General features: G+C 39.9%; 1 long non-coding RNA gene across 2 annotated transcripts in view; it reads left to right on the forward strand.

Moving 5' to 3' along the window:
• Nucleotides 1-9,020, forward strand: part of LOC117562768 — a 58,452-nt gene extending 49,432 nt beyond the window's left edge. For both annotated transcript variants that reach the window (XR_004571613.1, XR_004571614.1), the window contains one exon: nt 5,532-9,020. This is a non-coding gene — a long non-coding RNA (uncharacterized LOC117562768). The remainder of the gene's footprint in view (nt 1-5,531) is intronic.

The following is a 9,020-nucleotide window of genomic DNA, read 5'->3' on the forward strand; positions in this document are numbered from 1 at the left end:
TCCTCACAATCTCGCTCTCTCTTTACTTCTCTCTCTTATTTGTTCTCTCTCTCTCTCTTTCTCTCTGCAAATTGTGGTTTCCCATGGCTCTCTGTTTGAATTAAGCAATTCAACTGATTGCAATTACACACTGTCAAGGGCTCTTATATCACTTTGATTGAATAACAATTTGAATTCAATACCACCCCTTAACAATCTTCCTTCCATTTGATAAAATATGGCGGGAGTCACTTGCAAATTTCCTTTCCTCACTGTCATGTTTATTTTGCCTCCTTTAAACCATGCGGTTTTTTTAATTTCCAATTCCGTTCTGCAGGAAGTGTGCTTCTTCACAGTTTAGCCATAGCTGATCATAATACATCTTACCGTGATCCATGATGAAATGGCAGTGTTGCCCTGTGGGACACAGTATTATCTGATTGACATTTGCACCCTCATACTCCCAGTTTGCTTCTCGTTTCCAGCTCTCACTCACAATTATCTTTCTGGTCATCTATTTCTAAGTCTCCAGGGAGAGGAAATTAAATGTAGCTCCCCACTGTTTGCTCTCTGCTGCTCACTGTGCAACACATCATGACAGTCAAAAGCCTTTTCAGACATTCAATTACTTAGAGGGGATGTGTGCCAATTTGTTATGTTGATCTAATGTTTGAGTAGGAAACATTTTTCCTTTAAAAGCCACAAAGGTTATCTAAAAGTAATGTCTGCTAGAGTGCTTTGGATGTGAACTGAGTGTAGCTTCTGTTCGCAATAGACAATTGTTTTTAATGAAACAATTTTAAAATGCAGCAATGATTACTTCACAGGGATGTCTGTCTATTTATATGATCATCATTCTTAGTTGTGCCTTTAAACTCGTGGAGCCTTTACTCAAACTTTTAAAATATATTTAGAGTGTCACAGTAGCCTGAAGCAACACAACCCTTAATGTGCAGGTTGTGAAAGATGCTTAGATGTGGGGGTGTAACTTCTGTACTAGAAGCACATACCTTTGCCTCGTCCGTCACTGACAAAAGGTCTAAGAGAAAAATTTCTCCAATCCAGGTTTGAGGACACTGACCTTTTCCCTGGCCACCCCTTGATCTGAAACCTTAATTTCAGACTAGCTCATATATATTCAGCTGAGTCTCATCCTCAAGGTGCCCTGGAGGCCAGAACCGCTGCCACCACCTACTCCCCATCAGCACCGCACACTGACCACTGTGATAACAACAATTGTAATCCCACGCGGTACAACAGGGTTGGATGGGCCTGAGAAATGTATAACTTTGCGGCTCTTATCCATTCCGTTTTTATTCTCGGTTATACAGGTGTACTCCATATATGTTCAACCATTTTCGTGGGGAAATACCGTGTAGATGGTGATCTTCCGATTTAGATCAATCTAGGCGGGGCAAACATTCTAGAGGTTTATCTGAAGGGGTAAGCATGCATCAATTATGTTTGTGGTTCAACTGTGCTGTTACATCAGGTGAAGATTATATTCACATGCCCACACATAATTGCTACTGTAGTGTGTCTCAATGTACCCAGAAAATAAATGCTCTCTCTGTTTTTGTCGCCCGTGTAGAAGGGAGGACTGGGAATCCACAAATGATATCCACAAGGGTATTATCTGAAAATCAATGACTCATTGCTTTGAAAGGGAGATGAGATGGTATGATCTCAGCCTATGCTGTCAGCAAGAGGCAATGTGACCTCTGGGCCTTTGAGACTCCACTCCCTTCATTACAAGTCAAGTAAATATGTTATTATGGCCCAAGGCAGCTGCTCTCTTCCACCTGAGCAAAAAGCCTGGGTTGCCTGGGGAAACAGTGAGCCCAGTATGTGAAATGCAGTTCATGAAAATATTGTTTTTATAGAATGTTGTTATTGTGAGTTTGTACTCATGACGAATTTGATTGTTTCTCCAATCTAAAGTTTTGTCCTCTTTTATTTCCAACTATTTCACTCACTTCATGTACAGTATGTTTCCTTCTCTTTATTCCACCCTTTGTCTCCTTCTCCATATGTATTTGTTTTGCTCTTACTGTTCTTCTCTCTTTCAATCTCCTTGATTTGCTTTCCATTTATTGCACTGGTTGGTCCACAGGTATCAGGCTACTGTTATGGAAAACCCTATTTGGAATTGGAACACCTGACTGGTCTTACAGATCTTGAACTGAGTAACTTATATGAAACAACATGGTTGCTTTAATTTCACGAGTAGTTAAACTATATGTAAAGAAAAACTTCTTTACGTGTTCTCGTTTTATCTAGGTCAGGGTTAGGGTTAGCCAGGAAGCTATTATTATGTTACTGGGTGATGACTCCATAAGCTCATTTTAATATATATCCATGTGTCAATAACCCATATAAATATGTCAAAAACAGATATTTTTATGTGCTGTCAAATATGAGAAAAAAATGGAGGTTGTGGATATGATTGGTGGTCTGCTTTGGCAATCTCCAACCTATTAAGGTTCATTCGTACCTACTTAAAAACATGATGTGTTCAACCATTGAACAAATGTAACATTATGTATTAAAAACTGGACAGTACAGTCAATGTCAAAGCCACTGTAGATTCTCAGGTTGCCAGTAATACAAATGTATCCTCCAGTGAACGGCCGGGTGAATGTGTCCCTCAGGTTTCTTCACCATCACATAATTGGCTCGCCCTTCCTGACTGTCACACGACCATCAACGACCTTAAATGCTGCTCGACGATGACACACTAATCCGGATGACAGCGCTAAGCTGCTATATAGGCATCATCTGCTTACCTTGAAGCCACCGGACATTTTCCAGCAGGAAGGCAAAGTCGTGAATTTGATTCAGTGGCGAGGTTTGACCTCTGCTCTGATGCATGTGAGTCACATACACAGGGGCAGAAACTGAGGGAGAGACACAAGAGAGAGTATTCTGTGTGTGTGTGTGTGTGTGTGTGTGTGTGTGTGTGTGTGTGTGTGTGTGTGTGTGTGTGTGTGTGTGTGTGTGTGTTTAATTGAAAACCAAGTATGATCATGGAAGCGTTCAACTTAATAAAAAAAAAACGTTTTAACTTACATATACAGTTTATACAATAAGACGAAAACAGAAGTATTTTATAAAGTCAAAGGTTATATTTCAATGATATGATGAAGGGTTGAACCGAAGGCTGGTGAGGTTCCCACTAGTTATATTTGCTTATGTGTATATGTTTGTATCTCAATACAAATTGGGTATTTAGCATTTGTTGTATTTTGCGTGCTATTATATACCTACACAACTGAATGAACACACACTAGGCATTGGAGAACAACATGCAATAGTGACATTTGAATCATCACTACCAGCTGCACATGCAAGTATTAATGTGATAATCTTTCAAGATTACATTTTTATTTTGTCCATAACAACTTTCAGTTATTTCTGGCCATTATTTCTCATAAATAATGTTTTTGGCCTAGTGGCATACATTTGTGTGTGTGTGTGTGTGTGTGTGTGTGTGTGTGTGTGTGTGTGTGTGTGTGTGTGTTGTGTTGTGTGTGGTGTGGTGTGTGTGTGTGTGTGTGTGTGTGTGTGTGTGTGTGTGTGTGTGTGTGTGTGTGTGTGTGTGTGTGTGTGTGTGTGTGTGTGTGTGTGTGTGTGTGTGTGTGTGTGTGTGTGTGTGTGTGTGTGTGTACAAAGCACTTATATACTAATAAAGGACTGGCTTATCTATAGCCAGTTGAGGAGCACTTGAAATGTTTGGCTCTATGAAACCTGATGTACTTATATGATTCTGTTTTCTTCAAGGTTGTGTCTTCCTGGTCAAATGTACTTATTGTAAGTCGCTTTGGATAAAAGTGTCAGCTAAATGCAATGTAATGTAATGTAATGTGTGGTGTGTGTGTGTGGTGTGTGTGTGGGTGTGTGTGTGTGTGTGTGTGTGTGTGTGTGTGTGTGTGTGTGTGTGTGTGTGTGTGTTGTGTGTGTGTGTGTGTGTGTGTGTGTTGTTTAGCTGTACTGGCTGTAAGCAGGTGCTCGGGTGTCCTTGGTCTGAACTTGACACTAGCCTCATGAATCAATCTCCACTCCATGGTTATCTGGCAGTAGTGTAGGTGACAGTGTGGGTGTGTGTGTGTGTGTGTGTGTGTGTGTGTGTGTGTGTGTAGAAGATGCAGGTTAAGACTGGCTAGGAAGGTATTAACTTCTGATTGATTAATTTGGCTCTAATCCACCTCCCAGTGAAAGGTGCTGCTCCCCTTCCCCTTTTAGAAACGTTATTTAGTGGATGTTCGCACACTCTTGAGCGCTACATAAAGGTCCTGAAAAATTATCCAACAGTTTTAGTTCGGCTTGAATTTTTTTATTTTCCAGGACAATAGCCGCTTTCACACCTACTTTGCGGTACTTAGTCCCCGGTACTTTGTCCCCCCGAACTCTTTAGTCCCTGGAAATGTGCTAGTTCTCTTTATCTATCGCGTTCTCACCGGAATAAGTCCCTGAGGGAGGATTACGCAAATGAAACGGCAGACGTCACTTCTTCTTCTTCTGCTTTGGGTTTACTGGCAGGCCGCAAACAACTTCACGGCGTATACTGCCACCCGAAGTCCCCCGGAGTTGGAGACTGGCTTGAGTAGAAGCTGCTGGGTCACGTCTTCCGAGTAAATCGGCAGAAGCGCTAACACCTCCTCATCACTCCACCGCTCCCATGTTTTCCCATGGCAATATAACATTAAAACAGTTTGTTTTTCTTGGACCAGAAAGGGTTAGCAAACATCTCCTGTAGATGCTGCAAAGACAACACAACTTTATTATTCAAAGGTTACCTTTCTGCAGATTTCTAAATTGATGACTTGTGCACCGAACCATAGTCTGACAAACTGAATGTTGATGAAGTGGAAAATGCAGGTTCAATGTTCTCCTCTTGAATTGCTCTCACTGTGAGAAATTAATAAGGGAGATGGAGAGAGAAAAGAGAACGGCAATTATGATTAATTAAATGATGTTCGTGTGAGCATAGAGACAGGTTTCTGTGTGATATGTGTGTCTTTCTGATATCCATTACAGGTTTAATTGTTTAATTTGTGCAGCAGCTTTCAGCAGTCCTCTTTTCTCAAGTGTGATGCGTTGCCATGCATCGCGTTACAAGTTATTTTAAACACCCACACATCTTGAGAAAGGACTTCATTATTTGACCTTTTTCTTATGGCTTTATAACATGTTTTTCTTTTGCTGATCAAGTTTGGAACCTTGACATTTTCTTTCTATTAAAGAAAGATGTTTGTCTTCCTTTATTTTTTAGATCCTAATATCTTTTTAATGTGTGTGTGTGTTTGTGTGTCTGTAATGTGATTATAACTAATCAACATTTAAATGTGTGCCTTATTATGCAGCTTATTATTCTAGCTTGTGTTATGTGTATTTTATTGTTTTACAGTTTTTAAATGTCATTCTATTATATGATTCCTGCTACACCATTTCTTAATGCTCTTAATATCTTTGCATTCATGTACAGCACCTTGAATTGCCTTGTGTTGAAAGGTGCTATATAAATGAACTTGCCTTGCTTTGCCTTGCCTAAGGTCAGCAGAGGAAAGACAAATGAAGAGGAGGAGGCTGGATGGAGGAAGTTGGAGAATGAGTTATGAAGAGTTTCCCAATGAGGACTTCATCTCTGTCGACAAAACAGGTGAGACAGGGTAAGAAGGAGGGATGTTAATGAACAGAGTGAGTGAGAGAGTCTGTCAGAGAGCATGGCATGATTCAATTGTATGGACTGTGTGTGTGTACCAGGGGAAGATGGTGACACTGAAGCCTTCTGAGAATACTGTTTGGAACAGAGAGGGGGAGGGAAAGACAAAAGAAAAAAAGAAAATTCAGAATATGATCCACAAAATGACCTTACCAGATATCAACCAGTCCATAGAAGAAGAACAATTATATTGAGGACGAATGGCAAGTTGCAAAACAAAAAATGTATTGACTTAACATGCAAACATCCAAAGGGAGTTTTCTTCTGTAGGTGTTTGTTGCCACTCTTAATTTGGTAAGGAACTCGCGAAAACCTGGATTATGTCCCGTCAGGTCTGAAGGGACACGACTTTGTTCAGAATAGTCACCCAGGTGCAAATAGCCCTTTTCATCTGGGTGCAAATAGCATTGTTGACTAGTCATCTGTGACCAAAATGTCATCTGCCTTGGAAAGATACACATTTGAATCGTTTACCTTATTTTATCTCTGCAGGACTAACATTTGATTCTAGTTTGATGACCACACACGTTCAGAAAACGACAACAACGTTGGAAGTCTACTTTAAAAGTGCAACTTGAATATTCAACCTCAACCTTGGGAACATGAAAAGTGTGCAGTAGGTCAGACATTCAGGTCAGAAAGAGTTGTCATTCAGAAGTAATCCAGAGTTTAATAAAGGAGAACCACTCTAAAAAGCTTCAATCCATTCACCTAAATGGGTTTCTTTTATCTTCATACATTGATAGTTTGCCGGAGGATAATTTCCATTTGCATTTAGCATATATCTTCTCCCTCAATGTTCATGACATCAATTTTCTCCTGATTTATTATAATTTGAATTAAATGGGATCTTTTCTCTTTTTTCAGATCTAAGTTAGTAATTATTCATTAACTTCCTGATAAGTGTCCTTCAACGCACGTCATTAACATTTTCCCAGTTATTTTCCAGCAGCTTGACTGGCAGTATTACATAAAACATACCCCACTTGCTGCTCTCCAGGATCCGAGGCAATTTAAGAATAGTATTTTTCCCTCTCATGAAGTAGGTCGCGGCTAATTGCTAATTTGACGATGAAGAGCAGGAACATACTGCGGTAGAAATGACATGCAAGGCTTATCACAGCAGCTGTATTAATAAACATGAGGACAAAATGCCTGTGTAATTTGTCTTTTGACAGCACAGACTGCACATTGATTTGTCTGTTGACGAATTAGAAACACATAAAACTTTCTTGAATGTACATCTTTGTGTATTGTAGAAAATAAACTGCACTCAAGCTGCTCATTTATTAAGGAATAGGATAATATATTTCTGGCTATTGGATTAAAATCAACAAGGTCTGTCAGTTTCTAATTTCCGGTTTAACAAAACATGTTACAGTATGGAATGATTTAAAAGTTAATAATGTGCAGTGTTTAATTGAGCTATGAAAAAACAAGATATCTTCTTTCATGACTGTCCGCAAAGCACACATCAGCTCTGTGTTCTCAGATTACGCTTAATTGTTTTTCAACCTTAATGGACCCTGGTTGCAAACAAGGTTTTAGCCCGCAGGCAATGAAAATGATGATAGAAATGTTATTATGGTCAAATTAATTAAACTCTGTAATTAGGTTATAAAAATGTCATACGTCTCAGGCAAAGGAGATATTAGAGCGTCTTTGTTTATAATTAATCACCTGATAAGACTGGTATTGACTTCACCCACAGTAACCTCTGGCTGGGTTTCTTATGGATGCCTTTCCTCCTTCCATTGTTCCAAGATTTAAAAGGTTTATTGTGATTCTGATATATTTTTCAAGAGAGATCTGGCAAATAATGCAATATAAAATCATTGTCACAACAAAGACGGAATAAAACAGACAAAGACGAATGTAACATGCTGGAAAAGAGCAACAAAAAAACTACTTAAGTGTCAAAATCTTCCCATTTGTGAGAAAAGTGTTGCCCTGACAAACTCCAGATTCTTAAGAATGAATAGAATGTAACAAGACAAATCTGACAATTTAAGATTTAACAGACTACATTGATAAATCAGAAAAATAATCAGATAACATGACACTGTTACCTAGTTAGGATGTCACCTGGGCGCCTCCCTAGGGAGGTGTTCCAGGCACGTCCAGCTGGGAAGAGACCAAGGGGTAGACCTAGGACCAGGTGGAGGGATTATATCTCTTCGCTGGCCTGGGAGCGCCTTGGGATCCCCCAGTCAGAGCTGGTTGATGTCGCCAGGGAAAAGAAAGTTTGGGGCTCTCTGCTAGAACTGCTACCCCCGCGACCCGACCACGGATAAGCGGGAGAAGATGGATGGATGGATGGAACATGACACTGTACAATATGTCACTCTCGTCAATCTACTTCTCAACATATTTACAGATTTTTTCAGATAAATATCCAGTGTTTACCCTACCATTGTCTTGGCGGGGCGCTGCGCCCTGCCAACGGAGCCCCACGCCCCGCCTGAAATTCAAGGTGTTTTTAAAACATTTTTCAATTTAAAAATAATATATATATAGCACCAAATTGCAACTGAAGTAATCTATCTACGGTCACTTTTCACATTGAACATGTGCTCTTTTATTAAATAAACTAAACGCCTATGTTATTTATCCAATGTATGTGCATGTTTCAGTGTCCACTGCTTTGCGTATAGAGTGGCGAAGTCACGCCCATCTACTTCCACCCCTTGGGACCTTATTTCTGAAAAATTATGTATTGAAGTCAATGGAGAGAGAATACTTATCTTTCGATCCCGTTTGAATTGTGCCATGAATTACACATATGTAATTCTAAGAATACACGTAAATACAGTAAGATTGTTATTCACGTCGGTGGTAATGATGTCCGTTTACGCCAATCAGAATGCACCAAAGTTAATGTGGCGTCGGTGTGTAGTTATGCTAAAACAATGTCGGACACCGTAATCTTCTCTGGTCCCCTCCCCAATCTGATCAATGATGACATGTATAGCCGCATGTCATAATTTCAGCGCTGGTTGTCTTGGTGGTGCCCAGCAAACAATGTGGGCTTCGTAAATAATTGGACAGCCTTCTGGGGAAAACCTGGTCTGATTAAGAGAGACGGCATTCATCCTACTTTGGAAGGTGCAGATCTCATTTCAGCAAACATTTCAGAGCTTTGTGGACTTAATCCATGACAAACTGGAGTTGAGACCAGGAGGAGGAGTCGCAGTTTTATATGTTTCTCTGCGCTCTCTCCAATAAAATACCCAATATTAACGGTGTGTGTGTCTGCCCAAGGACAATTTAAAGTAAAACCTAATAGAGGTGTCACACATAATAACTTAATAAAAGTAAA

This window comes from Gymnodraco acuticeps, unplaced genomic scaffold (assembly GCF_902827175.1).
Source record: "Gymnodraco acuticeps unplaced genomic scaffold, fGymAcu1.1, whole genome shotgun sequence".
NCBI classification, from domain to species: Eukaryota; Metazoa; Chordata; class Actinopteri; order Perciformes; family Bathydraconidae; genus Gymnodraco; species Gymnodraco acuticeps.